Raw genomic sequence first — 7,796 nt, 5'->3', positions numbered from 1 at the left:
CTGTGTCTGGTTATGTCAGATTAGCCCCAGCTGTGCTTACCTCCTGTTTTCCATTCCATCGTTACTCCCTGGTGTATTTAAGCCCTGTGTTGTCCTCTGTTGTTGTCTTCTACTCTTGCTGTGTTTTTCCGCTGTCGTTCTGGTAATGTTCTGGTTCTCTGTTGCCTGGTTATGTTTTCTAGTTTGAGCTTCATGTTTTGAGTTTCAAACCACCTCTGTTGCCACCCAATATGACCCAATTCCTGCATGCATGCCAAAGAGACGAGCTGCCTAATTGGACTGTTTTGTAGATGAGCGGTGATGCAGATGAACATCAAGAAACCCTTGACAGGTAAACAGTGACAGTGCATCTTTGTTACAATTTTTTGAGCTAGTTCTCATCATAATAGTGGCCAGATTTAAAAAAAAAAAAAAAAAAGTGTGGAAAAACAAACAAAGAAAAAGACTTGAGAACTGAGATCTGGTACAAACAGGACTTTATGACTTTAGGGTGAAAATTGATGCATTTGCACAGAAGGAAACCCAAACGCAGCAAGAACATGATTTGTAAATAAATTCATATGAATAATTCATGAATTAAGTTTGTGTGTATTGCACTCATGTTGCTGTCGGGTTTGTCACTGTGGCTGCATATTAGAAATACATTGTTCTGTTCGAGCACTTGGGTGTGAATAATAAAATTTCCGAACATCGTTCAACATTTCGTGTGGAAAAAATATGACTCTCCAGCTCCAGTATGGTGTTTTTCTAGTTGTAAACACACCTATAAATAACTTCCTTGCCTTTGTAGCAACCTAGAACCACATAATGCCCTGTGTTAAGATTCAGCTGTGTCATATTTGTGAGTTCTTTGAGGTCTACATCATCAGTGTGATTCCTTTTTTTTTTTTTTTTAAATAAACTGCAAAAAATGAAAACACATATGTACAAATTTATAATTTTTGTCATAAGATTCATTAAATAGAATTTCAAAAATATTTAAATTGCTGGCAATTATTTCATTGGTTCAGGCTTTACAGGGTTAAATACTCAACTACTCTTCAAAATGTCACAAATGACAAAATCATACTATTTGACTTAAATATATACAGCTGTAATCACACAGAACAGTGTTGCTGAGTGATTTCAGTGCTTAGTTTAAAGCAACATTTTCCTTGACGATTTACTTCTTGGTGATGAGGGACTAGTGTTGGTTAACATTTATGAATTAAATTATTACAAACCAGAAGTGAAGCATAGGACAAAAAGTATTCTGAGCTCATACGTTACACACATACATTACTTTGTTACATATTATACTCAAATATATGGGTTCCAGTGGTGGTCGTGTACCGTAATGGTATGAGGGATATTTTCTTGGGTCCCTAGTCAGTAGTGTTGGTCACTTGAAAATAGTAATTAGTTACTGATTATTTCTCTAAGAAAGTAATCCAGCTACTTTACTGATTACGTATTTTCAAAAGTAATTAGTTACTTCATTACTTACTTTTTAAAAACACGATACACAACCTGAATACCTAATGAAGCAAAACCTTTCAGCCCAATTCTTTTTTTTTCTCTGCATTTTCCATCAATTAAAAATGAATCAAATGAAAATGTCTCTTGTTAAAACTTTTTAACAACTTTTTGTGTTTTATTAGTTTTAATCTTTTAACTTTATGCACATTGCATCAAGTAAAAAATTAAATTATATGCAACAGTCTTTGACTTGAAGAAATTAGTTTAACATTTAACCCTATTTTCTGCATATCGCAGCATATGAAATGAAATATTTTTGTGTTTACACTCACTCTTTCAAATAGATGCAAGTAAAACACAGCGAAAAATAAATAAAATCAAAGATTCAGCAGCACTGAGTCCTGTCTCTCTTAAGTAGATTTTCACCTGTTTAGCAGGAGTGGGGCTGTTGGAGGTTTGCCGGGTGCTTGGTCAGATTTGACGTTTTATTTTTCGCTGCAGAAAGAACTTTTCTTCCCACACAGAGTGTACAACAGACACTAATGTTTTTGTCACTTTTTACGGAATCAAACTCAGAGTAATGTCAGTACTTCCCAGCTTTAAACGCTGCATGGTCGTACTCTCTCCAACACTCCATATTATCCATTGTTGATCTGCACACGTCTGCTGCTGCCACAGACGTCGCACGCTCGCACGTCATTGTCATGAGACACTCTCATAAACAAAATCACGGTTTAGTAACACAGTAACACAGCATGTTTATGGAAAAGTAACAGTAATCTAATTACTTTTTTGTAATAGTAATCCCTTTACTCATTACTTGAAAAAAGTAATCAGATTACTGTAACACATTACTGCCCATCTCTGCTAGTCACCTCAGCCTACCTGAGTCCATCCCTTTGTGACCACAGTACACCCATCTTCTGACAGCTCCTTCCAGCAGGATCACGCACAGTCACAGAGTCCAATCATCTCAAACTGGTTTCCTGAACATGACAATGAGCTCACTGCACTCAAATGGCCTCCACAGTCACCACATCACAATCCATCAGAGCACCTTTGGGATGTCAATGGAACAGGAGATTCGCATCATGGATGTGCATCTGTTGAATTTGCACCAACTGTGTGACGCTGTCATGCCAATATGGACTAAAACCTCTTAGGAATGTTTCCAGCACCTTGTTGAGTCCATGTCATGAAAAATTAATGCAGCTCTGAAGATAAAAGGAGGTCCAGCTCAGCACTAGCAAAGTGCACCTAATAAAGTGGTCGGTGAGTGGAGTGTCTGTCAGAGGCACTTGGGTAAAAACTTCAGTTGCACAATTTGATCCGATTTAAGTCTCTCATTGTGTAATTGAAGTGCAGTTGATGTTGTTGTTAAAGCTGGAGTCATTGCTGAATGAATTAGAAGCTGCACAGTAAACGATGATGAGCTGCCAGAGAACAAACGGTCACGTAGCATGTTGATAAATCAATAGGTGAAGATTGGTTCACGACTATCTGTTAAACAATGGAGGTAAGTTGTAAGGATCACTTTCTCCACAAGGACTTTCTTCAGCTACAGGATGATAATGACCCGTTCATTCCTCATTACTGAATCAATATTTACTCTTTCCGCGCACCCCCAAGAGATACATAATACTGAGAAGCTTTTAAAGTTGTGCCTCATTACTTCATGACCTCTGAGTTATTGCCTTTCCACGCAGCTCCATGGCCAAATCTTATTATGGACTAGCATTTACATTTAGTCTTATTTATACTGAAGGCCACTTTCACCTATCCACATGCACATTAAACACAGTTTTATGCTGCAAAAACAGCACTTTATATTTATCGATCTCACGCCCACCCACCATCAATGAGCACGCGTGCCATCTTCCTCCACAGTACTCTCAGCCAGACTATGACGGGGACGGGAATATTAATAGGCTGTAAGCGCTCTGAGTATGACAGTTCAAATGCCTTCTTTTACAGTCAGCCTGATCCCCAGCTAAAACCTGGAATGTGGTTACACCGCTTCACTTCAAGGGGCACAAAAATCGTTAAGCGCTGAGGTACGACTTCAAAAAACCTCAAACGCCTTACTTTGTGTCACCGACATTATCTTGTTCAGCAAAGTACAAGCATTTTTGTGTACTGTACCAAAATGTATTACTGGGAAAGGACTCAGCTTTGACTGACATTAGCAGCCGAAATCTCGTGATCATAACAGACCGAGGAAAGCTGGAGCAGCGCGTGTGACTGCGATGAATTGAGTAAGGATGTGATTTATGTAAAATTTCATTTGTTAGGTAACAAAAGTCGTATGTCTTCTCTCAAAAGTTACAGCGCTAATGTACTTTTAAATGTACTTTAATGAGATAACTATTTTACTTACCCTGAGAAAGCTCACTTAGTGTGTTGCATGGTGGGAATTAATATCCATTCATTTTCTGTCCTTTCTTATCTCATGCAGGCTTACAGGGGGTTTGCTGGAGCCTGTCCCAGCATGCATTCAGCTATACCCTACTACACTCTCAACAGGTTGGCAGTCTATTTCAAGAACACATACGCACACACACACACACGCGCGCACACGCTATTTCTCTACTTCACCTAACCTTCATGTTTTTAGACTGTAGGAGGGCATATTATGTCTCTCTGTGAGTGCCTATGCTTTGTTTCCCAGTCTTTCAGGTGTATAAAGTGTCCCCAGTATTCCATGGTCAGCTTCTGAAGGACATATTTAAGGGCACTTTGCTTTCACCATTACTCCTTTTCTCTTCTATTCACATTCTCATGTCCTCACCCAATTGAGAGGCTCCAAATCCTCATGCTTCCATTTAAGAGCCTCATTCTTTAACCTCCAGCCAACTGTGCCTGTATGTGCTTTATTTAAAAGAACTTCTTCCTGCCATACTCAGCTTTACCCCAGCCTTGAAAACAGCAGATTTTTTAGTATCAAACGCAGTGCATTATCAAACTGGAGGTGCACTGCACGCTGTGTGAAGATGCACAAAGGGACGGAATAAATGGCATGAGGTAGAAGTGGCTAATATTGCACAAACAGAAAGTAGCTTTTTGTGTCATGGTTATATATATTCACATCATCTCTTGGTATTTAATTAATTAGTTTTGATTTCAAGAACATTTACTTGTAAAAGCTAAGGAAATGAAAGCAGAAAGGTCTTTTTAATATTTAATGTGACTTACTGAAAACGACAGGCTTACACATTCTGCGCCTCACCGCGTTCTTGAAAGTTGCTAAATTAAACAAATTAAACGGAGTCATATCTAACAGCATTAGTGTCAGGTCAGTGACTATTTAATACTCATAATATGAAATAAGAATATATTCATATTTGACAGGGCCGTGGATATGTACACATGGTAACCATGGTAATTTGCAAGCATTTTATTTTAATGAAAAATCACAAGTCATTAAATCTGCTAATTATTTTCGACACACACTCTGAGTCACAGTAACTGAATCTATATATTAATGACCACCACCACAGTTTTTCTTTCTTTTCCCTTTGTAATAAAGTTTTTAAAGCTATTTGCTTTATGTAGCATATATTTGCAACACGTCAAATTGTAAATGGGCCATATTTAACTTGGTGTGTTTTTTTTTTTTTTGAGGTTTTTTTTTTTTTTAGGTTTTCCAAACAACTTTGTCCAGATTCATGATAATCAGCCAGCATCAGCCTACACTTTGATGGCTGGTGATTCTAATGATGTTCTAAATCATTATAGGTCACTACCGGAGCACATTAAGTCACTTCTTTATTCATCAAAAACACTTTAATGAGACCCAAATGAATTGTGCTAACTAGAGCACGAGCTATTTGGAATAACTAATAAGATTTAGGACTGTATCATGGGCTGGAAAAAGCCAACAAACTACACTGTAAACATTATGATGAGCTCTATAACCTAATGAGGTAAGCTGCTATGTGGTCTTCGTGGTGGACATTAAGGTTTACAAGCTCAATGTAAACACCACTGATGAGCTTTGAGCGTTCGCTTTGATGAAGGAACCATTTTTCCCCATGACTTTTTATTTCAGTTTTGATTTGTGAACTCAATTCAGTCTCCCACACATAAGATGATTGCTGTTATAGATCACTTTTTATTATTTATTTATGAATTTTTTAGGCAGACAAAAGCAGCATCCTTTGGTTTTTTCTGACGATTGCTAATTTTGCTTAAGTATAGGAGATTTTTTTTCAACATTCAGCTGTAGCTAGGTAGTCAGCCAATCTCAGAATAGCCTCTCTGAGTTCATTCAAAGGCTATGTCTGGTTTTGAGATTATGCTGCAATACAAATACAAAGCAGGTCGAAACAAGCTCATTTAACCCAAACGGCATCCAAGTGTGCTAGTCATTGTGCTTTTTTAAAATAAATAGGTAGTGAGATGGACAAGCTGTTATTTATTCTTATTATTCTGTTATTTATTTATTCTTATATTTATATTTTTGCACTTTTCTGTTTTCATTTTGGTTCACAATTAGCTAAGATCTGATGGAGCTAGACACAGCAACTACTGAGATGCTTTGTTTACAAGAGCTGGTTTTCACATTAGGTACTGAAACAACCTCTCAAGAGTGAAATCTAAAGAACATGTCCAAGTAGAACTGTGACTCCAAAAAGGCCGTACAGAGAAGCCACACACCGAGGAAATCCTCAAGACAGTGTGATGAATAATGGCCGTCAGGTGTGCGCATCCAGCTCTTTCATGAACTTAATTACTGTCACGCCTCCTGAGGCGGTAACCTGCCATGCACATACCCATTCTCACGAGATAAGAGAGAGAGAGAACACAAGAAAGGTGACACTGAAGACATGCGGACCACGACATGGACCTGCTTTTCCTCATTTATCCTGTCACTGTCATATATACACTGACTCACTGGCCACTTAATTAGGCACCCCTCTTCAACTGCTCATTAACGCATATATTTTAATGAGCCAATCACATGGCAGCAACTCTACATTTACACATCCAGACATTGTTCAAACTGAGCGTCAGAACGGAGAAGATTTAAGTGATTTCAAATGCAGCATGGTTGTTGGTGTCAGACAGCATGATCTGAGCATGTCACAAACTGCTGATCTGCTGTGATTTTCCCACACAGCCATTTCAAAGGTCTGCAGAGAATGGTCCGAAAAAGTGAAAATATCCAGTGAAGGACAGCTCTCGGAGCAAAAATGCCTCGTTGCTAGAGGTCAGAGGAGACTGGCCAGGCTGCTACAAGATGATAGAAAAGCAACAGTACCTCAAATAACCACTCATTACAACAAAGGTATATAGAAGAGAACCTCTGAACACAGAATAAATGGAACCTTGAAGCAGATGGGCTACAGCAGCAGAAGACCAAACCAGGTGGCTCTCCTGCCAATTAAGAACAGGACAGAGGCTACGATTCACACTGGCTTACCAAAATTGGACACTAGAAAACTGTAAAAATGTAACCCAAATGCTGTGACATTCGGATGGCAGGTTCAGAATTTGGTGTAAACAACATGAAAGCATGAATATTCTTTGCCTTGTATTTATGCTTCAGACTGTTGGTGCTGTAACAGTGTAAGGGATATTTTCTCTGCACACTTTCAGTACAAACTGAGCATCAGCCCAGCTGAGTATGTTCATCCCTTTATGAGCCCAGTGTACCCATCTTCTTATGGCTGACAAACCATGTCACAAACCTGAAATCATCTCGAACTAGTTTCTTGAACACGACAGTGTGTCCATTGTACTCAAACAACCTCCACGATCACCAGATATCAATCCAACAGAGCACCTTTGGGATGTGGTGATTCACATCATGGATGTGCAGCAGCTGCGTGATGCTATCGTGTGAATATGGACCAAAATCCCCAAAACCAAAAACGTTTCAAACATCTTACTGAATCCAGGCAGTTTTGAAGGCAAACAGGTTCAAATGCATTACGAGCATGGTGTACCTAATAAAGTGTCCATTGAGTGTAGATTGTATGGTGGCTGCTTATTTTCTGCTTAATTTCAGATCAGCATATGTGCAAGTATTCACAACGAGCCAGAATCTCAGGATCCATATGACTCTCAATCTGGAAGTTTTTTCCATCCTTAAATGTGTTTGATTTAAAAAAGGGGAATTAATATGGTCTTGTATTGATCAGCAGAGTATATATAATAGCTTACTATGCTATATAATAGACTGAAAGCACAGCATAAAAGATGTATTTAGCTAAGCTGTAATTTATAATTCTACACAGGTTTTCAAGCTGTTTTGTATTTGAGAAAGCTATTATAAGCCACAGTACAGGGAGCTACCAGTCACCACCACATCAGATAATATTCAATATTTCCAGACA

Source organism: Haplochromis burtoni, unplaced genomic scaffold, assembly GCF_018398535.1.
Source record: "Haplochromis burtoni strain Fernald_Lab_line unplaced genomic scaffold, NCSU_Asbu1 Contig_199, whole genome shotgun sequence".
In the NCBI taxonomy this organism is placed as follows: domain Eukaryota; kingdom Metazoa; phylum Chordata; class Actinopteri; order Cichliformes; family Cichlidae; genus Haplochromis; species Haplochromis burtoni.
This window is presented reverse-complemented; position numbering follows the sequence as displayed.